The following is a 26,658-nucleotide window of genomic DNA, read 5'->3' as shown; positions in this document are numbered from 1 at the left end:
GTCCTAAAATGCTACTCAAAGACTACAAGAGGCCTCATTGACTTCCCCCACAGTCTTTTGATTTGTTTAGCTGGTGGCCCTTAGTCTTGGGATCTTGGTTCAAAACCATTGGACAAACTAAATTTATTATACTATTGCTAATTATAGCTGGGTGCGGTGGCTCATGCCTGTAATCCCAGCACTTTGGGATGCCAAGGAGGGCTGATCGCTTGAGGTCAGGAGTTCGAGACCAGCCTGGCCAACATGGTGAAACCTCGTCTCTACTGAAAATACAAAAATTAGCCAGGTGAGGTGGTGAGCACTTGTAATCCAAGCTACTCGAGAGGCTGAGGCAGGAGATTCACTTGAACCCAGGAGGTGGAGGTTGCAGTGAGCCGAGATCATACCACTGCACTGCAGCCTGGATAACAGAGTAAGATTGCATTGCAATAAAATGAAATGAAATGAAATAAAATGAAATAAAATAAAATAAAACAATTGCTAATTACTTTTGTATTATGATCTTTGAGCTCCATTCTTGTTGCCTGTCTAATATTTGTTAAGCCAGTTCTCCCAACAGGAAAATGTTGACCTGGTGCTTCAAGATGAATGCTAATATAGATGGGACTAATAAGATGGAATTTGATGCTGAACTCCAGACAAAGCTGCCTGAGTTTTTTTTTTCTTCTGGCCTCTTTGTGGCTCAAATGTGGCTCATGTCTGTGATATTGACTCCCTTACCTTTCCTTTGACATGGGACCAAGACAACCGGCCCAGGTCCATCCTGGCATGGAGTGACAATGAAGCCTCACTTTAAGATGGCTAATCAGTGAGGTTTTCAAAGAAAGATGTTGATCAAAAGAGGGAATGTGAAAGCTGATTGTGCCAATGAACCAGCTTCTCCAGGGCCAATGAGCCTCATTTCAAAACAATATGTAACATTTTTCTTTCTAATAAAACTTCCAGCTTCTCTTCATTTGTTGCACATGCTGAAGATCACCCTAGTCCGTGTGTATGCCCTGAATTGCAATTTTGCGATTCCCGAATAGAGCATTTGATTTAGGGATTTGTCTCTATAATTTATTTTGACTTTGAACCACTATGATGTGTTTAAAGGTCATCCTGCCCCTACAAGGTGAGTATTTTACTGAATTTAAAAATTCTTTCTAGGCAGGGCATGGTGGCTCACGTCTGTAATCCTAACACTTTGGGAGGCCGAGGTGGGCAGATCTCCTGGGGTAAGGAGTTCAAGACCAGCCTGGCTAAAATGGTGACACTGCATCTCTACAAAAAATACAAAATTAGCTGGGCATGGTGGCACATGTCTGTAATCCCTGCTACGCGGGAGGCTGAGGCAGGAGAATCACTTGAACGCAGGAGACAGAGGTTGCAGTGAGCTGACATCGCACCATTGCACTCCAGCCTGGGTAACAAGAGTGAAACTCCGTCCGGAAAAAAAAAAAATCATTATATTATAATCTTCATAATTGCTTTGCTTTGCATCTTACTATAGACTTGTTGGATATCTAGGTGGCTGTAAACTACCCAAAGACAGATAGAAACAGCAGTGGAGATAATTAGAAAACTGCAGTATTACTATAAAAGAATAACAATAGGGGGAAATTGTAAGGGTAACTAAACACGAAATTGAATTTTTCCTGTTGCCAAAAGGGAAGAAGATATCTTTCCCCATTTCACTTTCCTTAGAGCATTTCCTTCAGAAAACTTGTATTTGTAAATTCTTCCTTTGATCTGTAAGCCTCTGTCCACCGTAGAACCCAGGAATGTCTTGAACTTGAACTCCAGGCCTCAAGTGATCCTCCAGCCTCAGCCTCCCAAAGTGTTGGGATTACAGGCATGATCCACCATACCCAGCCCCTGGGAATGTCTATCTTCAGGTCCTTGGAGCCATCTCTTTGAAATGTGAACATCAAGGAAGATGATGTCCTTGTCTCCCTGTCACCTGGGGAGTTTAGCCTAGGTGACTTGCTCCAAGCTGTAAACACCTGCTTGTCATAGAGATATGAGTTTTATTTTTCCTTCAGATAAAGGCAATTAACTAACACAGATGGGTACTCTAATTACTCAGTGAACTTAGGACTTACATGGGAGTTTTCAGTTTTCACCCTTGGCTGGTGCTGTACAACCAGGCCAATTAGGTACATACCTGGACTTTCTGAAATCTGCTACCACTGTTGCGTTTGTTTGTTTGTTTTGTTTTGTTTTTGAGAGTGAGTCTCTCTCTGTCATCCAGGCTGGAGTGTAATGGTGCGATCTCAGCTCCGTACAACCTCTGCCTCTCGGGATTAAGCGATTCTCCTACCTCAGCCTCCTGAGTGGCTGGGATTACAGGTGCACGCCACCATGCCCAGCTAAATTTGTACTTTTAGTAGAGACAGGGTTTCACCATGCTAGCCAGGCTGGTCTCAAACTCCTAACCTCATGATCCGCCTGCCTTGGCCTCCCAAAGCGCTGGAATTACAGGCGTGAGCCACCATGCCTGGCCTTTGCTACCACTTTTGGATTGTATGAAACACTACACTTCAAAGTGTGGGATCTGGCTTCCCAGACAGCTGCCAAGGGGGCAGATGATGCAATCTAGAAGTGTAGTGGAGCTAGTGCCTGTGGGTTGAATTTTGACCATTAAGAAAAGGAACCAGGAGTGAGAGCCAGGTACGTAAATTCCCTCTCCTCTCCTCTCTTCATGTACCATTCCAGGCATGGTTTCTCAGTATAGTCTATTCAGAGGTGTCCTCAATCATCCAAATTCTGTTTCTTTGGGAACCTGAGCTAAAACAATGGGCATTCAAACAGCCGAAGACAGTGTTAAGTGTTGTGGAGGACCTAGATCTGGGCAGAAGAAAATTATCCCAATAAGAAAATGGACAATTTGAGGATTTGGAATAGAGGGAAGGACTAGAAGAACCAGTAGTAGTATGGCGTAGGGGTAATAATTTTGGAGAAAAAGGCAGTTCTGGTGATTTTCCCTGTGAACTGCTCAGCTCTGTAAAATATATACTTCTTTCTTTCCATCAGTCTCCCCTATGAAATCTTCCATAAATTATCCTTTTATAACTATCTATTGCCTGTGAAGTGAATTTTCTTTTTTTCTTTTTATTTAGAGATAGAATCTCTGTTGCCCAGGCTGGAGTGGAGTGGTGCCACCTCGGCTCACTGCAATCTCCTCCTCCCGAGTTCAAATGATCCTGCTGTGTCAGCTGCCCTAGTAACTGGGAATACAGGCGTGCACCACCAGGCCCGGCTAATTTTATTTTTATTTTTTGTATTTTTAGTAGAGATGGGGTTTCACCATCTTGGCCAGGCTGGTCTCAAACTCCTGACCTCAGATGATCCACACACTGCGGCCTACCAAAGTGCTGGGATTACAGGCATAAGCCACCGCACCCAGGCTGTCAGTTTTTTTGTTTGTTTGTTTTGAATAAAATGGATTGAGTCTTGTCCCAAAATGCAGGGGAAGCTGCACCCAGACAGGTAACAAAACATTATATACAGTAATACATAGGTTGTCTACATACCAATAATAACTATTTAGAAAACCAAATTGAGAAAAATTACACTTATATCCAGTGACAAATATACATAAAATATCTAAAACCAGATGATTGGAGCAAGATGGCAGATAGATCCCGTGCCCTACTCAACATTCCATTGAACTGGGAAGAAAATGTTTTCAAGGATCAATTCTTAACAGTGGAGGAAAATAGGAAAACGGATCGGTGGTCCACCAGAAATATTGAGGCATTCCTGGGAGATAGAATAGATGGGATCAGACTGATAGAGAAACCCAAGGAGACAAGACCAAAGCACAAATCACTGTAGGAAAGAGATGCTGTTTGTTTTTTGAGACAGAGACTTACTCTGTCGCCCAGGCTGGAGTGCAGTGGTGTGATCTCGGCTCACTGCACCCTCTGTCTCCCAGGTTCAAGTGATTATCCCGCCTCACTCCCCGCAGTAACCGGAATTCACAGAGGCCAGCCACCACTACGGGTAATTTTTGTATTTTTAGTAGAGACGGGGGTTTTGCCATTTTGGCCAGGCTGGTCTCCAACTCCTGACCTCAAGTGATCTGCCTGCCTCGGCCTCCCAAAGTGCTGATATTACAGCGTGGGTCACCGCGCCCGCCCAGGAGATGCTCATTGTAGCAAAGCCTCTGAAAATCTCCAAACCCTGAATCAAACAAACAAACAAACAACAACAACAAAAAAACAGAGCTGGAAAAGACCTTAGGATAGTCATCAGGTAGGTTAATTTAAAAGTTCATTTGAAATGTCTGAATCAGCCAGATTCCCCTCCAACACCACACTCAGATTGGCTGGCAGTAGCCACTTTTTTCTCTAAGATGAAACTCTGATAATTGTTCATTAAAGAAATGAAGGCCTGGCGAGGTGGCTCACGCTTGTCATCCCAGCACTTTGGGAGGTTGAGGCAGGATGATTGACTGAGGCCAGGAGATACAGACCAGCCTGGGCAAAATAGTGGATGCCATCTCTACCAAAAATACAAAAATTAGCTGGGTGTGGTGGCGTGTGCCTGTAGTCCCAGCTAGAATGGAAGCTGAAGTGGGAGAATCCCTTGAGCCTGGGAGATCGAGGCTGCAGTGAGCTGTAATTGCATCACTGCACTGCAGCCTGGGCAACAGAGTGCTATCCTGTCTCACAAAAACACTAAAAAACTAATGTATCGTTGGGCGTAGTGGCTCAGGGCTGTAATCCCAACACTTTGGGAGGCCAAGGTCAGCGGACCACGAGGTCAGGAGATTGAGATCATCATGGCTAACACAGTGAAACTCCGTCTCTACTAAAAATACAAAAAATTAGCTGGGTGTGGTGGCACGTGCCTGGATTCCCAGCTAGTCAGGAGACTGAGGTGGGAGAATCACTTGAACCTGGTAGGCAGAGCTTGCAGTGAGCCAAGATCTAGCCACTGTGCTCCAGCCTGGACGACAGAGTGACATTCTGTCTCAAAATAATAATAATAATAATAAAGTAACGTATCAGAACTTGATGGAACTTCAGCCCTTCACAGCAATAGTGAAGGAGAGAAACACATTTGTGGAGAGGGGACCATGTTCACTCTTTACCCTGGATAGACAAATAATCAGGAGCTTTATATACCCAAGGAACCTAAGGAAAAACGTTCCCTGTCACGACTCACAATCTTCCAGCCACCCTTTCTTGTAGGCTGGGGGACCCAACTTATGGATCCCATCTTCCCAGGGAGAAAGAAAAATCAAATCATGCTCTCTTCTATTTGCATGGAGGAAAAGGCACTCAATATCTAGTATCAGAATGTTATATTTGTGTAATACAGAACCATGTTGGGATAAAATAGAATTTGTTTCCTCTGAGACACAGGTAGAGGTACGTCCACACTGACCTGGTTGGAAGCCATCTCTTCCTGCAGTGCCAGGCAGGACATGCTCACAGATCTGGGGAACCTCTGCTGCTCATGGAACTCCACAACCTCCTTCCTGGCACCCTCTTCCTCTGGTGGTTGTGACAGCCCACACTTGGCCTTGGGTCTCCCCTGCTTCTTTGCCTGACCCTCTTCTGCCCACCCTGCATATCTCTGTCTCCCACTGTCCCCACTATGACCATGATTGCCTCTCCCTCCCTGCACTCTCTCTGTCCGAGTGATCCTTGTCTTGGGAAAATGAACCCACAGCCTCTACCTTGTGACTGGGGACAGAACTGGGCTTGTTCAATTCTCCCTCCCTTCATCACACGCACCTGTTCTCCTTAATGTTTCTAGAGTCAGTGAGCTCCAAACTCAGCCCCTCCTGCACCTGCCAGCTGTAGGACCTGTGACAAGATGCCTACCATCTGTCTGGGACTCCGTTTCTCATCTATTATATAGGCATAATGATGACAGTGTCCTCCTTCCAAGGCTGGGGAGGTCCAGGAGGCCAAAGTGATGGGCCACGGATGGTCAAACTGCTCCAATCCTGCCTCCACCCAGGTCTGGTGTTTCAAGTCCATTGTGTGTGAATGGAGCTTTGATGTCTCCATTCACACACAATGGTTTGTTCTAAAACAGACTCAGCTCTGCCCTTCCTTTCCCCACAATTGTTTCCCCTCTGCACCGTGCGGTGGTACCTGTGAGAAAGAACTGTCCCATTCCCCAATCATCGTCCCCACCCCAGTCCCCAGGCCCTTGGTTGGTGAGACCCTTGATGGGCAGTCTCATGCTTCTGTCCAGGGGACTTTCCCACCGTTGATCCCCTGCATGGAGACTAAGTGGACTCTTTATTCCCTCTCCATTACAGGGTCTATCGTGCACGCATCTTCCTCATTCCTCCACGTTCCCCAGATGATGATTTCATCTGTGTTTCCTCCCACATACTCCCAAATGGACGGTCCCAGATCTTTAACTTGAAAATTGTTCAGAGAGCGAAGGCCAAGATGCCCAACCACCTGCTGCAGAATCCTGCTCCAGGACTGAAGTGTATAGTCTCCATCAAAATAAAAACTGGAGGCCAGGAGCGGTGACTCACACCTGAATCCTAGCACTTTAGGAGGCCATGATGGGAGGGTCGCTTGAGCCCAGGAGTTCAAGGCGGCATTGAGCTATGATCATGCCACTGCACTCCAGCCTGGACAGAGCAAGACCCCATCTCTAGAAAAAACAGACAAACAAACAAACCAACAACTGGAAACATCCTCCTCTGGAATGGTGGTCAGGAACATCTGTCTGCCTTGTTCCCTGATGTCTCTCCATCACCTAGAACAGCGCTCAGCACAAGGATGCACTCATTAGGTTTTTGTTGAATAAATGACTCCTTTGACCCAGAAATTCCACTTCTAAAAATCTTTCCTAAAGAAATATTCACACATGTGCAGAGACCTGTGTCCAGAATAATGAGAGGAGCAAACAACTGGGAAACGTTTGCAAAGTTTTATTAACTGTTATTGACTGATACAGGGGAATCAGATGAGGGGAGTGCAAGAAGATGGGAGATGCTTATAGTGTTACTTGGTGTTTGTGTGGGTGTGTGTGTGGTGTGTAAATGCAGAGGAAAATATCTGAAATTAAACACTCAGAACTACCCTCAGTAGTCACATCTGGGGAGAGAGGAGGATAGTGCTGTTCTATGCAGAGAATACCTGACTGTGCTTGTTTTCTAAGGTAGGTGCATGGATACACAGAACGACATACGCGATAAGTATGTCTTGCTCATCAATGAAAATGCTAATATCTAACAGAATGGCACACTGCAAGAAAATACAACGGAAACGCTAACATCGAACTTTTGCCACACTAAAAAAAATGATGCTCAACTTTTCACTGTTGTGAACACTTGCTTTCACTTGCTATACACCTGATGGCAAGGGGTCCACAGCCATGCCCATGTTCGTGAAAGGTCACCAAGGTCTGCTTCTCATCATGGGCATGTGTTATATCCCTGAAGCTGAGGCAAGAAGAGAGAAGGAAAGTAAGTGGCAGTGAGTTCCCACCGCGTGACAACTCAATCTCAAGTCCTCCTGATATGCAGACCCTGCACACTCTGATTCTGCCCTACCTCAGGACCTGCACACGCCTTCCACGGTTCCTTGAAGTGAACCATCTGCTCATGCCACAGTGACTTCCTTGTCTACGTTATCAATTCCTAAGCTAGAAGAAGATGTGTCCCGCATATCAGGGCTGACCTGGGGTTTGGGAACCCACAGCATCCTGGTTAGGGAGCATCGCTGGATATACAGGGTAGGGAGTAGAAAGAGCATGGTAAATCGGCCGGGCACAGAGGCTCACGCCTGTAAACCCAGCACTTTGGGAGACCAAGGCAGGTGGATCACGAGGTCAGGAGTTCGAGACCAGCCTGACCAACATGGTGAAAGTTCATCTCTACTAAATATACAAAAATTAGCTGCGTTTGGGGGTGCACACATGTAATCCCACCTACTCAGGTTGCTGAGGCAAGAAAATCACTTGAACCCCAGATGTGGAAGTTGCAGTGAGGCAAAATCGCCCCACCACATCCAGCCTGGGCAACAGAGCAAGAATAATCCCTCCAAAAAAAAAAAAAAAAAAAAAAAAGAAAAAAGAAAGAAAGAGAAAGGGGAGTTTCATCATTCAGCTTCAATGCTGTATCCTAGAAAAGGGAATGATTTGGGGAACAAGTGACAAGATGGGATACCGGTACCATAACAGAAGAGCACATCTGCAGGGATGTGAGGGATGAGCCGAAGGTTCACTTATGGAGTTACTCGTCATCTTCCTCAGCGTCGCTGATCTCTTCGTAAATCACCAGCTGCTTTCTCTCACGCAGTCTGTGGGTCCAGGCATGTTTCCCCCTTTTGGGTCCTATGATGGAGAAGAGTTGGAAAGTGAGGGTTGGGTAAGTTAGACAGTGTTAGGCTCTGTTTACTCAAAAAAAGGAGATGCCTCCTTCCTCCCAAGTGCCCATGGGCCTTCTTTATCCAGTTTTTCACATCCTCTGGCTTAGAGAGGCTGAGATCTTAGACCCACACCAGTACACTGCAAATGCCAGTTAAAGTTTTAGCTTCTGGCTCCTTCCCTTGTTAGGTTTAGATTTCCAACCTCTTCACTTACGGGAACATTCACCCATACCTAGCTTCCATGCTGCACATATTTGTTAAGGGCTTGCAGTCATACCTTGTTTTATGACACCTCATTTTTATACCGCTTCGCAGATACTGCAATTTTTTTTTGAAATTCTCACCAATTTTACACTTTTCCATTATTATTATATCTGTTATGGTGATCTGTTATCAGTGAGCTTTGATATTATGATTGCAATTGTTTTGTTGTTCTTTGGTGTTTTAAAATAATTTTTGTTTTTTAGTTTTGTGGGTACATAGTAAGTATATATTCTTATGGGGTACATGAGATGCTTTGATACAGGCATGCCATGGGTAATAATCACATCATGGAAAATAGGGTCTCCATCCCCTCAACCATTTATCCTTCTGTTACAAACAATCTATTTACACTCTTTTAGTTTTTTAAAATGTACAATTAAGTTATAATGACTATAGACACCCCTTTGTGAGTAATTATTTTGGGGGTACCAGGAACTGCACCCATAGACGATGACAAACTTAATCGACCAATGTTGTGTGTGTTCTGACTGCTCCACCAATGAGCTGTTCCCTGTCTCTCCTCCTTTTTTTGGGCCTCCCTATTTCCTGAGACAGAGCAACACTGAAATTATGACAGTTAAGAATCCTACAATGGCCACTAAGTGTTCAAATGAAAGGAAGAGTCACATGTCTCTCGCTTTAAATCACAAGCTAGAAATGGCTAAACCTAGTGAGGAAGGCATGCGGAAAGCCAAGAGAGGCTGAAAGCTTGGCCTCTTCCACCGAACAGTCAAGCTGTGAATGCAAAGGAAAAGTTCTTGAAGGAAATAATAATACTAATACTCCAGTGAACACACAAATAAGAATGCAAAGCAGCCTTACTGCTGAAATAGAGAAAGATTGTGTGGTGAGGATAGAACATGAAACCAGTCACAACATTCCCTTAAGCCAAAGTCTAATTCAGAGCAAGACCTGAACTCTCTTCAAGTCCATGAAAGCTGAGAGAAGTGAAGAAGCTGCAGGAGAAACGTGTGAAGCTAGTAGAGGTTGGTTCGTGAGGTTTAAGGAAAGAAGCCGTCTCCACAGCATAAAAATGCAAGGTGAAGCAGCAAACCCTGAGGGAGAAGCTGCAGCAAGTTATCCGGAAGATCTAGCTAAGATCACTGATGAAGGTGGCTCCACTAAACAACTGATTTTCAATGTAGATAAAATAGCTTTCTATTGGAAGGAGATGCCATCTAGGACTTTCATAGCTAGAGAGGACTGACTCCAACTTTGAGGAAGTTCTACTATGGGTAAAATGCTAACCAATAGCATCACATGCTACAGAGAAATCTTTCATGAAAGGGAGACCTAATCTATGCGGCAAATGTCATAGTTGTGTCCTTTTAAGAAACTTCCACAGCCACTCCAGCTTTCAGCAACCACCACCTTGATCAGCCAGCAGCCATCAACACCGAGGCAAGACCCTCCACCAGCAAAAAGAGTGTGACTCACTGAAGGCTCAGAAGATTGTTAGCATTTTTTATCAATGAATTATTTTAAAATTAAGGTATGTACATTTTTAGACATAATGCTATTGCACACTTAATGACTATAGTATAGTGTAAACATAAAGTTTTTATGCACTGCAAAATGACAACAACAAAAAAAATGTGTGACTCACTTTATTGCAGTGGCCTGCAATATATCTGAAGTACACATGTATTGGGTGTCAGGCATTGAGCTGCGTAAGATATGATCCCAGGTAATTACAGACAGAATTGCTTGAGCACCTTTCATGTCATCAGGCCTTCTAGATTTAATTTAATGCCTCCAAACAATTTATGAACTCTGACTCTTTATTTCCATCTTATGGACTAGGAATCTGGAATTGAGAAAATTTGGAAGACTTGACCCAAGTCATGTGTTTTTTTTTATATGGATGACAACTCCAGTCTGTGTCTCTGGAAGTCATGTCTAACATCTCATCTGGAGTTGGGTGAGCTCCTCAGCCCAGCCTGGACCCAGGCTTGTCTGGGATCCATGCCACACACCCAGTCCCCACACCTGAACATAGCCAGGGAAGCCAGAGGGGTTGTTCCCGAATTGTTTCCTCTTACCAGATCTCTTGTTAATCTTCTCAGAGGTATTTGCTTTTCCCGGGGGGCACAGCTATTTCCCATCGTTTTGTGGGCCAGATGCTTCTGGCACTTCCTTCGAATCATTTCCTTCCTCTGCTGGCTTCTTGGGCATGATCTTTATAATGTGAAGGTCACAGATAAACAGTATCAGTGACATTTCTATAGTGCTTTAGAGCTTACAAAGCATCTTCACATGCGTTATCTTAGTCAGCGTTCTCAGCAATGCTGGGAGAGTTACCCTCGCCTAAAGTAGGAGAAACCTGGGACATGGGGAGAAAAAGGCAGTGAGGGCATTTTTTATATTCTCCCACTCTTACCAGTGTTTGCATCCATGGAGGGACAAAGGTTCTCTGGTCCTTTGGATTTGAGAGATACTCACCTTCAGGAAGATTCCCTGGAGCCTGCCGAAAGTCATCTGAGGACGTTCAACTGAAAGAGAATACATCAGAATTTTTCTTTGTTGGTAAAGATTTCCAAACTCTAGAGAGACTTCTGTTGCATGAGGGCATTCTGCAGCAGAGGGTTATGAGTCCACTCACTGTTGAGGAGTTATTTGAGATTTGCTTCTGAATTATGTTTAGTCCTGGTTGATTCATTTATTGGTGGCATCAATTCAGAATTATCCATCTCATGGTGTATCAGATGGGGACTAAACCCCATCACAGTCTCATCTTATTTCATTACATATCTTTTACTTTTTCCCAAATAATTAAATTGATTGGTTGGGAATCTGAACTGTATCCACTCAAGATGTACAACAACTAAAAATCACTGTACACTTGAAATGGGTGAATCTTTTAGTATGTCCATTAAGCTGTTAAATGTGTGATGAACCATGGATGATTTAGTCCAGTGGCTCTGAAATATTTTCAGTATAAAGACACTCCTTTAATGTCAAAAACTTGGCAGATACTCAAGCACTGGATTTTCAGACCTCTTATAGTGATTGTGGGACACTGTAGAATCCGGCCTGTTTAGTTGGGGAATAATAGGTCTACTGAAGACAGTTTAGACATTCTGACCTTGTTTTACAATTGTGTTGTCAGAGCAGATGAGCTCACATATGTCCCCTTTATATTCCTGAAATGCTCAAATCTCTCTACCTAAGAACCTGTCTTTTTTTCACCCTATGTTATCTCTCGTCACTGACAAGTGGGAAAGTTCTCTGTGTGTTGGATAAGGGATCACTGTTTTAAAATCTCTTCCAAGCTCATCACGGAGATTCAGTGTTGTTTGAAAATGAGAAGGCTATTTGGTTTTGATAAAATACAGAGAAACAGCAATCTTTGTTATATAATGTGTTCATCATCCTCTCTGTTAAGATACTTATGCAATACCTACATGCTGTTAATGAAACATACTCTGGAAGTTTTTTGCGGATCTGTGATTTTAATATTTTCTTTCACTTGTAACATTTTCTTAACTGTCCTTTGATTCATTAGCAGTGCTTAGCAAGAACAACATGTCATTTAAAAAAGAAATATTTCAAACACACAGAAAAGTATGGGGAATAATATTGAGTCCAGTCAGATCTCAACATTACCCCACAGCTATGTTAGATCTGATTTGTTTATTGAGAATATTAGAAATATTACAGACAGGGAGGGAGTGGGAGCTCACGCCTTTAATCCCAGCACTTCGGGAGGCTGAGGCAGGTGGATCACCTGCGGTCAGGAAGGTTGAGACCAGCCTGCCCAACATGGTGAAACCCCGTCTCTACCAAAAACACAAAAATTAGCTGGGTATGGGAGCAGGCGCCTGTAAGCCCAGCTACATGGGAGACTGAGCAAGAAGAATCGCTTGAATCTGGGAGGTGAAGGTTGCCTTGAGCTGAGATTGACCTATAGCACTGCAGACTGGGCGATAAGAGCAAAACTGTATCCAAAAAAAAAAAAAAAAAAAAAAGAAAAGAAAAGAAAAAGAAAAAGATCTCTCCCAGGTAGCTGAGCTGAAAAGCAGTTGGGCTAGAGAAGACCACCCTTTCCAGCCCCTTCCCATCTACTCACCCTGATTCCTGTGGTTACAGCCATTATCAGAATCATTCCCCTGGAAGTCTGCGGCCCGTTTATTATGCACGAAAGGTGGGAGGGTGACCTTGAAACCTAGAAAGAAGCCAAATGTTTATTCTTTAAGAGACAAGCTTAGGCCTGGCATGATGGCTCATGTTTGTAGTACCAGCACTTTGGGAGGCTGAGGATGCAGGAAAAGTTGAGGCCAGGAGCTCGAGACGAGTCTGGGCAACAGAGAGAGACCACCGTATCTACAAAATATAAAATAATATAAGTTGGGCATGGTGGCACGTGCCTGTAGCCTCAGCTACTCCAGGGGCTGGGCAGGAGGATTGCTTGAGCCCAGGAGTTCAAGGTTGCAGTGAGCTGTGATTGCACTACTACACTCTAGCCTAGGTGACAGAGTGAGACTCTGACTCAAAAAAAAAAAAAAAAAAAAAAAAAAAGAGAGAGAGAGACAAGCCGAGGGAAGGAAGGTGCGGTTGGTGGCAGGGTGCCGAGATGCCACAGAGACAGTTGGGCTCATCAGAACAGACGCCTATGGGAGAGAAACGTGCAGGATCCAGGTATAAACTCCACTGTGGCTAGTCCCTCCTCTTAGCCCTGACAGGACACAGAAGAGCAGAACACTCAGAAGCTGCCTTGCGATTTTTCCCTGCACAAAAGGAAAATGTGGGGTACTTTCTGCAGCTAAGAAGTAGCCAGAGCAGGAAGAGGGATGCTCATGTGTCCCCAGACTTGTCTGTACCTAGAACTTTCTGTTACCTAGTTTAGTCATGGCCTCATACTTTCTCTTCATGTACACACAGATGATTTTCTCCGAGGCTTTCATCTTTTCCCACTCTTTCTTAGAGAATTATTTGGTAACATCATCAAAGGTCTAGGAAAAAAAAAAAAAAAGAAATTTTGGCAGTGACTCAGCTAGGCATGTCTGCCATTCAGCTGGAGCTGCTTCCTGTGTGCTGGATCTGGGAAGTGGGGATGATAATCCGTCCTGGTTGATGTCATGGCTAACTGAGACAACATGGGGGATCTTCCCTAGCTTCTCCGCTGCCACACAGTAGAGCTTTAATGCTGCTGGCTGGCTCTCTTCCCACCTTCCTGAATGGAGTGAGAGTCACCAAATGTAGTGCACGGCCACAGACTTGTCTCCAGGGATGCTAGGTGATGACAGAGTGAGAGTGGGAGGCTCCCAAGGGTCCAGATCTCCCCCGAGACCCTGCTCCTTGTCTCCAGTATCTCTGTCCTCCCCTCCTCAGAAACCTAGTCACCCCACACTGTCCCCTGGTCCACTACTCTGCCCCCTCCAGGTCACCTCACCTTTCGTATCTTTTCTGGCATTTTAGAAGCAACCCTGGGTCTCCTTGCAAAGGCGTCATCTCCATTCATGGCACCGGGACCAGTCTAACCTGCAAGAGAAACTGCCTGAGTCTTTCCAGCCGTAGGACCTTTGGTCCTGTGGAGGGAGAAATCAGTGAAGGCCAGTCACACTCTGTCACCTGGAATCAGGTGCTGCATTTCTCCATCCGGGGCTCATCAGTCCCTGAGTAAGGACATGGGGAGAAGTCAGATGTAAACAGGGAGCCAGGGGTCTCTGGGAGAAGTATTGATTGGGGATGACAGGTTTCCTATGGGCAACGCAACCTTGAGTCTTTGGGAGGGGGTTGGCTACTGTTGTTAGTAGTTTCCCTGTGGCTAGGCTTACCCTGAAAGATGTACAGACCCTTGTTGGGGAGGCAGGGATGTGACTTTGTAATTTTATTCAGTGGGGGCATTCTGACACCCCCACTCAATAAATAAAGGAAGGGAAGTGAGTCCCAGAGATAACATGGTCTCCCTGGTGATGGATCTGATCAGGCAGTGGGATAGGGGGTTCTGTTCTGTTGAAGGGAAATGAGCATCGCTAATATGAACAGATTTAGAGGCTATTACTGGGTGATTTGTAAATTATCAGGAGGAAGAAGGCTAGAATTTCTGAGACTACAAGAGCCTGCCATCACTTAGAGAGAACGTGGGGTTTTTCAAGATACAGCAATCAGCCAGGCGCAGTGGCTCACGCCTGTAATCCCAGTAGTTTGACAGGCCAAGGCGTGCAGATTTCTTGAGCCCAGGAGGTCGAGACGAGCTTGGGAAACACAGCAAACCCCCTTGTCTACAAAAAATACAAAAAATTAGCTGGGAGTGGTGGCACAGGCCTGTGATATTGCAGCACTTTGGGAGGCCAAGGTGGGCGGATCACTTGAGCCCAGGAGGTAGGAAGTTGAAACCAGCTTGGTCAATATAGCAAAACCGTGTCTACTAAACAAACAAACAAACAAACAAACAAACAAACAAAAATTAGCAGGGGCCAGGTGGTGAGCACCTGTAGTCTCAAGGCTGAAGCGAGAGGATTGCTTGAGCCCAGGAGGAATGATTTGAGTGAGCTTTATTTTTTTTTCCTTTTGAGACAGGGTCTCACTCTGTTGCCCAGGTTGGGGTGCAGTGACCTGATCTTGGCTCACTGCAACCTCTGCCTCCCGGGTTCAAGCGATCCACCACCTGTGGCGTTCAAAAGTGCAGGGATTACCCGCGTGAGCCACCTCTCCCGCCCCAAATTTCTTAAGTTACTACAGAGTTCCTGGGGAAAATCCCATACCTGAAAATGTTGGAAACTGACAGGAAGGATTTGAGATGGCGGTCTGCCTCATATACACTCTTTATTAAAACTAGATAACAAATGCACCACTGGTGGAGGGGTGGGGGAGAGGTTCGAGGAGGGGTAGGAAGAATGGAAAGACAAAATCAGTGCATCCTTACTCTGATTTTGGAAGTATCGAAAAAGACAGAAAGTCAGAACATGCGTACTCTGAACTTAAAGTAGCTAATCCCAGGGGATGCTTTAGGTGGGAAAATCAGAGTCTCTGCCCTGGCTCCCCGCCTCCCGCCCCTTCCCGTTTGGGAAGGTTCTGTCCCTGGAGGCTGGACTGATAGACGCCACATCAGCTTCGCTTATCCTGCCTACTGTTCTGACTTCTGATTGGCCCAATGGAGTTCACTAACTGCCCTGATTGGTCCATCATCCTTGGGCAGTGACATTGCAGAATGTTGTCGCCACCTCAGCCACATTTTGTCGTGGCGTTCATTCTTTAGTGGCTTCTACATGTTGCAACTGAAAAAACAGTCCAAGGCCCTCCAACCTCTGATTACATTTTTGAAAGGGAATCTAAGTATGGTGTGCACAATTACCATCCTTTACCTGGAGCCCTGGAGACAGGAAAATGTATTTACTTATGGGATGTGATTGTGGTGTTGGTTACATCTGCCTTGTCCAATCCTCCCGCCTCGATCCCCAAACTACATCCATGCACCACCCCGCTCCAACTAATTTTTTTTTTTTTTTTTTTTTTTTAGTAGAGCCTTCTTTGCTATGTTGGCCAGGCTGGTCTAGACCTCCTGTGCCCAAGTGATCCTCCCGCCTCAGCCTCAGGACTACAGGCATGCACCGCCCTGCCCAGATTTTTTTTTTAAATTAAATTATTTATTTATTTATTTATTTAGTGGAAACTGGGTTTCACTATGTTAGCCAGGCTGGCCTTAACCTCTTAGGCTCAAGCAATCCTCCCGCCTTGGCCTCGGGACTACAGGCTCACACCACCCCGCTCGCACTGAAATTTTAAGTTTTCTAGTAGAGACAGTTTCGTTATGTTGTCAAGGCTCGTCTCGACCTCCTGGGCTCAAGCCATCCTCTTGCCTTGCTCTCTGGACTATAGGCCTGCACCACCCTGCCTATTGCTATGTTTCCCAGGCTGGTCTCAACCTCCTGGGCTCACTCAATGATTTGAACCCGGGAAGCAGAGTTTGCACTGAGCTGAGATCACACCACTGCACTCCAATCTGGGTGACAGAGCCAGACTGTCTCAAAAAAAAAAAAAAAAAAAAAAAAAAGAAAAAAGAGAAAGGAAAGAAAGAAAAGAAAAGAAGAAAGATGGAAAGAAGAAAGGGAGGGAGGGAAGAAAGAAAGAAAGAAAGAAAAAAGAATGAAAGAAAGAGAGAAGGTAGGAAGGGAAAGAAGGAAGGAAGGAAAGAAAGAAAAAGAAAGAAAGAAAAAAGGAAAGAAAGAAAGAGAAAAAACTAGCTGAATCTCTGTAAGAACAGTAAGCTTTGTGGCATTTTAACTTACACTCATCCCAGCTCATGCTCCCATCTTGGTTCCGTTCATTGCTGATGAAATACAGACAGGATTGGCCAGAACTGGTAGATGGCTGGTTGTTGATTATGAAAATGTCAGACCTGATACAGTCCTCCTTGGAAAGGCCCTTTCTGGGGGCTGATAATCTGTGTCTGCCATGCTGAGGAACAATGACATAATGCTGACCATTAAGGCAGGGGAACATGGGTCCACATACTGTGGCAATCCACTAGGCTGCGAAGTGGCCATTTCAGCCCTTGAGGTTTTAGAAGAAGAAAACCTTGCTGAAAATGCAGAAAAAATGGGTATTATCTTGAGAAATGAACCCATGAAGTTACATTCTGATGTTGTAACTGCCATCAGAGGAAAATATTTATTTATTTATTTATTTATTTAGAGTCAGAGGTTCACTCTGGTTGCCCAGGCTGGAGTGCAATGGCGCGATCTTGGCTCACCACAACCTCCATCTCTTCGGTTCAAGCAATTCTCCTGCCTCAGCCTCATGAGCAGCTGGGTTTACGGGCACGAGCCAGTATTCCTGGCTATTTTTGTACTTTTAGTAGAGATGGGGTTTCACCATGTTAGCCAGGCTGGTCTTGAACTCCTGACCTTAGGCTATCCACCCGCCTAGGCTTCCCAAAGTTTTGGGATTACAGGTGTGAGCCACCATGTCCGGTGAGGAAAAGAATTATTAGTCTCTAATGTTATTAAAGGAACCAAAGATTGTGCTGCTTGGAAGGTGTGTGTAAGACTTCGAGATAATGGACTTCTGGCCAAGCCCACCCATGGTGACATCATCAGGTTTCTCCTCCACTGGTGGTCAAGGAGGATGAGAGTCGAGAATCCATAGAAATCATTAACAAGACCATCTTGTCTTTCTGAGGGTAGCAGCTATTTTCAGTGGACGCTGGGAGCCAGCTGGAGACAGGTGTTCCTGTAAAAGCTTGGCTCTTAATGAGGGCATATTCCACTTCCATGTGTCTTCAAAACCTTTTTGTGGAATATATGTTTTTTTTCAGTTGATACATAATAGAACAATGTTTATGAAGCTGCTGTTTGCTTTGCAATGTAAGAAAGGGAAAGTAATGGCATACTTTCTAAGGTGAAACGCACCTACGTATACAGACAGCCTTTAAATCATGTCCTTTAGTATACTTTATATATGTTTTTATAATTTCTTTGCTGGTATATATGTTTTGTATTTGAAAAAGTTATCTCTGGGGTATTAAATAAAAGGCTTCACCTTGTAAAGTCAAATCACTGTTAGCATTGAATTTCAGGAAGGATGAATGGTTAGTCATATGTAAAACACCAATATTAAGTAAACTTCATATTGGGCCAATGCCAGAATGTATTCTATGGATGTCATTACTTTGAATTAAGAATTAGTGTTTAAAATTCCTAAATTGTTTTGAGTGTTTGATTGTAATTTGTGAAAAAAATGTTTATTTTAAATATTTCTTTAAATTTAAAATAAAGCATGTATTTCAGAAGAAAAAAGATACAGAACATGGCAAGGTGTGGTGGTTCACGCCTGTAATCTCAGCACATTGGTAGGCCAAGGTAGGCAGATCACTTGAGGTCAGGAGTTTGAGACCAGCCTGGCCAACATGGTGAAACCCTATCTCTACTAAAAATACAAAAATTAGCCAGGCGTGGTGGCACATGCCTGTAGTCCCAGCTACACAGGAGTCTGAGACAGGTGAATGGCTCAAACCCGGGAGGCAGAGGTTGCAGTGAGCTGAGATCCTGCCATTGCACTCCAGCCTGGGTGACAAAGTGAGACACCATCTTGGAATGAAAAAAAAAAAAAAAAGGTACAGACATTTCCGTCACCACAATGCTATCCCTTGTGCTACTTGTTTTTAGTAATACCGACTCTCCTCCCATCCACCATCCCTAACCCGTGGCAACCACTAATCTGTTTTTCATTTCTACAATTTTATCTTTTCTAGAATGCTGTACAAATGAAATCTCATAGTACATAACATTTTAGAGGCTTATTTCACTCAGCATAATTCCCTAGAGATTCATCCAAGATATTAATATTTGTGTATCAATAGTTCATATTTTTGTTGCTGTTGTTGAGACAGAGTCTCACTATGTCGCCCAGGCTGGAGTGCAGTGGTGTGATCTTGCCTCACTGCAACCTCTGCCTCCCGGATTCAAGCGATTCAGGTGCCTCAGCCTCCTGAGTAGCTGGGACTACAGGTGCACACCACCAGGCCCAGCTAATTTTTGTATTATTAGTAGAGATGGGGTTTCACCATGTTGGCTATGCTGGTCTTGAACTCCTGACCTCATGATCTGCCTGTCTTGGCCTCCCAAAGTACTGGGATTACAGGCGTGAGCCACCGTGCATGACCAATATTTCATTTTTATTACTGAGTAGTATTCCATGGGATGGATGTACCACAGCTTGACCATTCACTTATTGTAGGACATATGGATTATTTCCAGCTATTGGCTATTACAAGTAAAGCTACTATGAATAATTATGTACAAATTTCTGGATGGGGATAAATTTTAACTTCTCTGAAGTGTAATTGTTGAATTGTGAGGTCATTGCATGTTTAGTTGTATAAGAAACTACCAAACTGCTTTCCAGAGTGGCTGTAAGATTTTACCTTCCCAGCCGCATTTTACAAAATGTCCAGTTTCTCTGCATCCTTGTCACTATTTGGTGTTGTCAGTACATCTTTTATTTGAGCTGTTGTAATAAGGGTGTAGTGATACCTCATCATGGTCTTAATTTGCATCTAGTGAAGCAAATGAATGTTGAACATCTTTTCATATACTTCTTTGCTTATTTCCTCTTCAGTGAAATGTATGTTCATATCTTTTCATAATTTTCTAATTGGATTATTTGTTTGTTTGCTTTCATCCATGTTTTGTTTTGTTTTTGAAACAGAGTCTCGCTGTGTTACCCAGGCTGGAATGCAGTGGCATGATCTTGGCTCATTCCAACCTCTGCTTCCCAGGTTCAAGCGATTCTCATGCCTCAGCCTCCCGCATAGCTGGGATTACAGGCGCGACCCATCATGCCTGTTTAATTTTTGTGTTTTCAGTAGAGATGGGTTTTGCCATGTTGCCTGGGCTGGTCTCGAACTCCTGGCCTCAAGGGATCTACGCTTTGTCCACCTCGAACTCCAAAGTGCTGGGATTTCAAGCGTGAGCCACCACGCGCAGCCTACCGGTGAGTTTTGAGAGTACTATACATACCCGTTATATATTCTGGATGTGAGTCCTCTGTTGGATATGTGGTTTGCAAGCATTTTCTCCCAGTTTATACCCTGTTTTTTCATCCTTTTAACACAGTTTCTACAGAGCCAAAGTTTTAAATTGGATGAAATCTAATTTATTTTTTTTCCTTATGGATTATGTTGTTTGAACCGTTCACTGTGCCCTAGATCTTAGACATTTCTCCTATGTTTTCTTGTGAAAGTTTTTTCAGTTTTATATTTTACATTTAAATCTATGATTCACTGGGTGTTGGGGTTTTTTTCTTCTGTATAAAGGTTTTTTTTTTTTTCTTTCTTTCTTTTTTGCCTATGGATATGCAACTGCTCCAGCGCCACTTGTTAAGCAGGCGATCCTTCCTTCTTTTTGTCTCTTTGTAAAAAATCAGTGTGGGGCTATTTCTACGTTCTTTTCTAGGTTCTCTATTTTGTTCCAGTGATCTACGTGTCTATTCTTCTCACAATACTACAGTCTTGATTCCTGTAGCTGTATAAGAAGTATTCAAATATGGTAGAGCCATTCCTCCCACCTTATTCTTCTTTTTCAAAATTTGTCTTAGCTACATATATATATTTTGAGATGGAGTCTCACTGTAGTCGTCCAAGTTGGAGCTCAGTGGGGTGATCCCGGCTCACTTCTATCTCCGCCTCCTGTGTTCAAGGGATCCTCCTGTCTCAGCCTCCTGAGTAACTGGGATTACAGGCATGTGCCATCACACCCGGCTAATTTTTGTATTTTTAGTAGACACGGGGTTTCACCATGTTAGCCATGCTGGTCTCAAACTCCTGACCTCAAGCGGTCCGCTCATCTCAGCCTTCCAAAGCGGTGGGATTACAGGCATGAGCCACCACGTCCAGCATTGTCTTAGCTATTGCCAATTTGTTACAGCAACAATACAAAATGAATACACATAGAAACAGATTAGTGAAACAAAACAGAAAATCAAGAAAGAGACTAATTTATGTGCAGACTTCAGCATGCATTTCCAAACAGTGGGCAAAAGGTGGGTTGTATAATAAATTATTGCTTGACAAGTGTCTATCCATTTGAAAAAATAAAGATTAAATCCTCACTTTAAACCACATAAAATAGTAAATTCTAAAAATTCAGTGTGAAAACATGAAATCATAAAGAACTACATGAAAATTTAGGAAAATATTATAGTGTAAGACATCTTGAGTTGGCATAGGCACTTCCTGACATTACACCAAGGCTATAAACAATGAATCTGACATAAAGATGTAAAAGTTAAACTATCATCTAAGTCAAAAGACACCATAAACAACTGTTTAAAAAGGCAAATTTGGGGGAAAATGGTGAAGGATCCGCAATAAATTAAAAGTAACCATCTCTAATATACAACAGAGCTTTTGCATATCAGTAAGAGAAACTGGAACAACCTAGTGAAAAAAATGTGTTCAGACATGGCACTTCTTCACCGTATAGCAGAAAAGGACTATGCAATAGAAAGTACGAAAGAAAAATAATAAAGGAAATGGAGAATAGATCCCAGAAGTTTCAATGTTCATCCAAGAGAAGTTCCAGAGATAGAGAATAGAAAGACCGGGCCAGGGGCAGTGGCTCACGCCTGTAATCCCAGCACTTTGGGAGGCAGGCACATCACCTGAGGTGAGGATTAGAGACCAGCCTGGCCAACATGGTGAAACCCCATCTCTACTGAAAATACAAAAATTGGCCCGGTGGGGTGGTAGGCGCCTGAAATCCCAGCTACTAGGGACACTGAGGCAGGAGAATCACATGAACTCCTGAGGCGGAGATTGCAGTGAGCTGAGGTTGTGCCACTGCACTCCAGCCTGGGTGACAGAGCAAAACTCCGTCAAAAAAAAAAAAAAAAAGAAAGAAAAGAAAAGAATAGAAAGACTGGAGAGAAGGCAGTACTTGAAGAAATAATGCTCTAGAATTTTCTCAACTAAACAAAGACATGAATCTTCACCTGAAAAGAGCCACCTAGTTCTGAGTATGATTAACACACATGTGCACACACACACATGGGTGCACCCCCGCCCCCCCCCACCCCCACACACCGTAGGAGTAAAATTTCTAGGAGAAAGATAAAATCCTGAAAGGTCTCAGAGAAAAAGAGAAGAGAAAATGCAATGGAGAAGTTTTTCAAGGAGCTGATTAAAGATAACTTTGGGCTGGGCGCAGTGGCTCATGCCTGTAGTACCAGCATTTGGGAGGCTGAGACAGGAGGATTGCTTGAGCTTAGGAGTTCGAGACCAGCCTGGCCAACAAGGCGAAACCCATCTCTACAAAAAATACAAGTAGCCAGATGTGGTGCCACATGCCTGTAGTCCCAGCTAATTGAGAGGTTGAGGCAGGAGAATCGCTTGAGTCCAGGACGTGGAGATTGCAGTGAGCTGAGATGGTGCCACTGCATTCCAGCCTGGGTGACAGAGCCAGACACTGTCTCAAAACAAAACAAAACAAAAACAAACAAACACAAAAAGGTGAACCTAGATATCTGTATACAGCCAGGATAATCCAGAATGAAGGAAAAAATATTCAGAAAATTCACGACACATATACCCTTCAGAAATCATTATTGGTATACAGTTCTATCAGAAGGAAAAACTAAATTTAGGAGAAAGGAGGTGATTTCAATAAGCAATGGTGAGGAGAAAAATAGTAAAATGTATCGAAAAGTGTAAACTTTAGACTGTAAATTTAAAAAATTGCAGTCTTGAACTAAAATTCCCAGTATTATAAGCTTCGAAGATGGGAGGAGGGACAAGAAAGAAAAGAGAAGTTCTTTTGGTGTTCAAGGAACACCAACATGGCAAAACCCCATCTCTACTAAAAATATAAAATTAGTTGGGCGTGGTGGTGCACACCTGTAACCCCAGCTACTCAAGAGGCTGGGGCAGGAGAATCACATGAACCTGGGAGGCGGAGGTTGCAGTAAGCTGAGATCACACCATTGCACTCCAGCCTGGGCAACAACAGTGAAACTCCGTCTAAAAAAAATAAATAAAAAAAGGCCGGAGGTGGGGGCTTATGCCTGTAATCCCAGCACTTTGGAAGGTCAAGGCAGGAGGATCACCTGAGGTCAGGAGTTCAAGAACAGCCTGGCCAATAAGAGTGAAACTCTGTTAAAAAAAAAAAAAAAAAAAAAAAAAAAAAAAAAGGAAGGACAGGCACCGTGGCTCACGCCTATAATCCCAGCACTTTGGGAGTCTTAGGCGAGTGGATCACCTGAGGTCAGGAGTTCGAGACCAGCCCGCCAACATGGTGAAACCCTGTCTCTACTAAAAATACAAAAATTAGCCTGGCATAGTGTCACAGGCCTGTGGTTCCAGCTATTCAAGGGGCTGAGGTAGAATTGCTTGGACTCGGGAGACAGAGGTTCAGTAAGCCAAGATCGTGCCACTGCACTCCAGCCTGGGCAACAGAGGAAGACTGTCTCAAATAAACGAAGAAATGAATAAATAAATAAAAAGAAAACCTATTGGATATGAAAACATTAACTGCTCAAATAAATAATTCAGTGGAATAGTTGGATGTTAAAATTGATATAGTTGAAAAAGCAATTATTGAGCTAAGGAAATGCATCTAAAGAATTCATAAAAGTAATCAGTAATGGATAGAGAAGAAGTAAATGAAGGAAAAGTTAATTAATAGGGAGGATAGAAGAACAAATGTCAGAACACATCTAATAGTAGCCTTATAACAAGAAAATATAGTCATTAAAAAGGAGAGTATATTTAAGTAATGAATGAGAATTTCTCAGATTTAGAAAAATGACTTAAGAATTAAAGGTGTTATAGTACACACACACAGGAACAGTGAAATGTAAAATTGTGAAAGACAAGGAAAAAATATTTTAAAAATGATCAGTGAGAAATAGCAGGTTACTTACAGAGGAAAAATAATTAAACTGACATTGGATCTCTCGAACACCACACTGGAGGCAAGGATACAATGGTGTAATAACTCCAAACTGTTGAAAGAAAGGATTTTTTTTTTTTTTCTGAGACAGAGTTTCGCTTTGTCACCAAGGCTGGAGTGCAGTGGCATGATCTTGGCTCACTGCAACCTATGCCTCCTGGGTTCAAGCAAATCTCCTGCCTCAGCCTCCTGAGTAGCTGGGGCTACAGGCACACAACACCACACCTGGCTAATTTTTATACTTTTAGTAGAGACAAGGTTTCGCCATGTTGGCCAGGCTGGTCTAGAATTCCTGATCTCAGGTGATCTGCCCACCTCGGCCTCCCAAAGTGCTGGGATTACATGCGTAAGCCACTGAACCAGACGACAGAAAGGAATTTTGATATCGGGTGGAGTAAAGACAATGTCAGGCATGTAAGACTTTAGGAGATTGAAGACACAGGGAAATGTTAAAGCAAACAAGTATTTATTGCACTTATTAAAGACTGTAAGGAAGGGTCAACTGCAGTGGCTAATGCCTATAATCCTAGCACATTGGGAGCCCGAAGCAAGAGGATTGGTTGAGCCCAGGAGTTCATGACCAGCGTGGGCAACATGGTGGAACCCCGTCTCTAGAAATAATACAAAAATTAGCCGGGCACATCAAGTTCCTGGGTCTGTAGAGAATTAAACAACAACAACAACAACAACAAAAATAGCTGGATTTGGTGGTGCGTACCTGTAGTCCCAGCTAGTCGGGAGGCTGTGGCAGGAAGTTTGGTTGGGCCTGGAGTTTGAGGCTGCAGTGAGCTAGGATTGGGTCACTGCACTCCAGCCTGAGTGACAGAGTGAGACTTTGTCTCTGAAAATAGAGAAAAGATCATAAGGACGATTTTACTCAGAGCGGGGACTACTGTGATAGGTACAGGGACCACTGCAATGGGGTCTTGTGCTGGGAGAGTGATATTGGGATCGACTTCAACTCCACCAAGGACAAGTGGGGATTTGTAGTCAGGGAGTAGGAGCGGGGGGTCAGAAGATGGGAAATTACTTGGAGGAAACCTCAGGGGCAGGGGGATTCTGGCTAAACTGACTTGACAGGATTTTTGCTGAAACAGGTTAAATGGGCAGAGTCCCTGGATGAAGGACGGAGCCTGAGGTTGGGACCTAGTCAGAAACAGGACTCAGAGGAGCCTGACTCAAGTTTGGTAAAAGGAGAGCGTCTGTCTGAAAGCATAAGCAATAAAGTCAACAGCAGTAAAATGAGTGGATCACAAAGGAGAATTTTTGTGCATTACTAAGCAGGACTCTGCTTTAACCATTGTGAAAGTTTATTATGTGAATTGAGTCGTTCTTTTTTTTTTTTTTTTTTTTTTTTTTTTTTTTTTAGATGAAGTCTCACTGTGTCATCCAGACTGAAGTGCAGTGTGTGATCTTGGCTCACTGAAACCTCAGCTTTCTGGGTTGAAACGATTCTTCTGCCTCAGCCTCCTGAGTAGCTGGGACTATAGTCACGCGCCACCACACCCCACTAATTTTGTTTTTTTGCTAGAGACAGGGTTTTTGCCATGTTTACCAGGCTGGTCTTGAATTCCTGACCTCAAGCCATCTGCCCCCCTTGGCCTCCCAAAGTGTTGGGATTACAGGCGTGCTCCACCACAACCCACCTGAATTGACTCAATTCTTGACATACACAACTATGTCAGAGTTGGGTGGCCAGGGGAAAAAGCACTCAGGGCACATTGCACCTGCTCCAAGAAGTGAATTTTCCACAAGGCTGGTGGCTGAAATGGCCTACTGCCATCCTAAGACCACTTTTACTGTGTAAATGCTGAAACAACCTGCAATGACTCTAAGGCTCGTTTTACCTATTGTCCGCACTCACCAATCACAGCTTGCCAGCTCCCGAAAGCTTCTCTGGTGCCAATGGACTTGCTTTAAAAAATATAGGTAACATTTCTGTTTCTAATAAAACTCTCAACTTTCTCTTTGTTCTTTGGACACACCAAAGACCAGCCAGTTTGTGTGTATGCCTCAGATTACGATTTTATGATTCTGAAAGAAAATGTTTAGAGATTCATGGCCGGGCATGGTGGCTCACGCCTGTAATCCCAGCCCTTTGGGAGGTCGAGGCTGGCGGATTGCTTGAGCCCAGGGGGTCGTGACCAGCCTGGACAACGTGGTGAAACCCTGTCTCTACAAAAAATACAAAAAATTAGCTGGATGTGGTGTTGCATGTCTGTAATCCCAGCTATTCCAGAGGCTGAGTAGGGGAGGCAGAGGTTGCAGTGAGGCGAGATTGTGCCCCTGCACGTCAGGGTGGGTGACAGAGCGAGACCCTGTCTTAAAACAAAAGAACCCCATAATATAACATCCTTGATATTGTAGTTATGAAAAGAGATTCATCTCCATAGTCTTTGACTTTGATATTTGTGGTGTCAGAAATGGGATCTGAAGCTGACTCACCTTGGAGACATCAATGACCTCTGGAACTATGGCATGAGGTCTGCACACTTGGCCCCCTTGAGCTTTTGCTTTTCTGGTTGCTTCTTTCCCCCGTGGTGTGTGTTTCTTGGATCAAACTGCCATTTTCTGGGTGGTTGAGTTCAGTTTTATTTGGGAATTTGTTAGGAAGGGTCTTTCTCTTCCTCCTGGTTATGAAACCGCCTCTTTTCTTTTCCTTTCTTTTC

General features: G+C 43.9%; 2 pseudogenes; one reads left to right on the top strand and one right to left on the bottom strand.

Annotated features, from left to right (window-relative positions):
- Window positions 1-8,200: 8,200 nt before the first annotated feature.
- Window positions 8,201-14,061, bottom strand: LOC100423252 (putative protein SSX9; annotated as a pseudogene).
- Window positions 14,062-15,508: 1,447 nt separating this feature from the next.
- Window positions 15,509-17,722, top strand: LOC100423161 (ornithine aminotransferase, mitochondrial pseudogene; annotated as a pseudogene).
- The last annotated feature ends 8,936 nt before the right edge of the window (window positions 17,723-26,658 follow it).

The sequence above is a fragment of the Macaca mulatta genome, chromosome X (genome assembly GCF_049350105.2).
Source record: "Macaca mulatta isolate MMU2019108-1 chromosome X, T2T-MMU8v2.0, whole genome shotgun sequence".
Lineage (NCBI taxonomy): Eukaryota > Metazoa > Chordata > Mammalia > Primates > Cercopithecidae > Macaca > Macaca mulatta.
The sequence above is the reverse complement of the archived record's forward strand: the minus strand, read 5'-3'. Positions and strand labels throughout refer to the sequence as shown.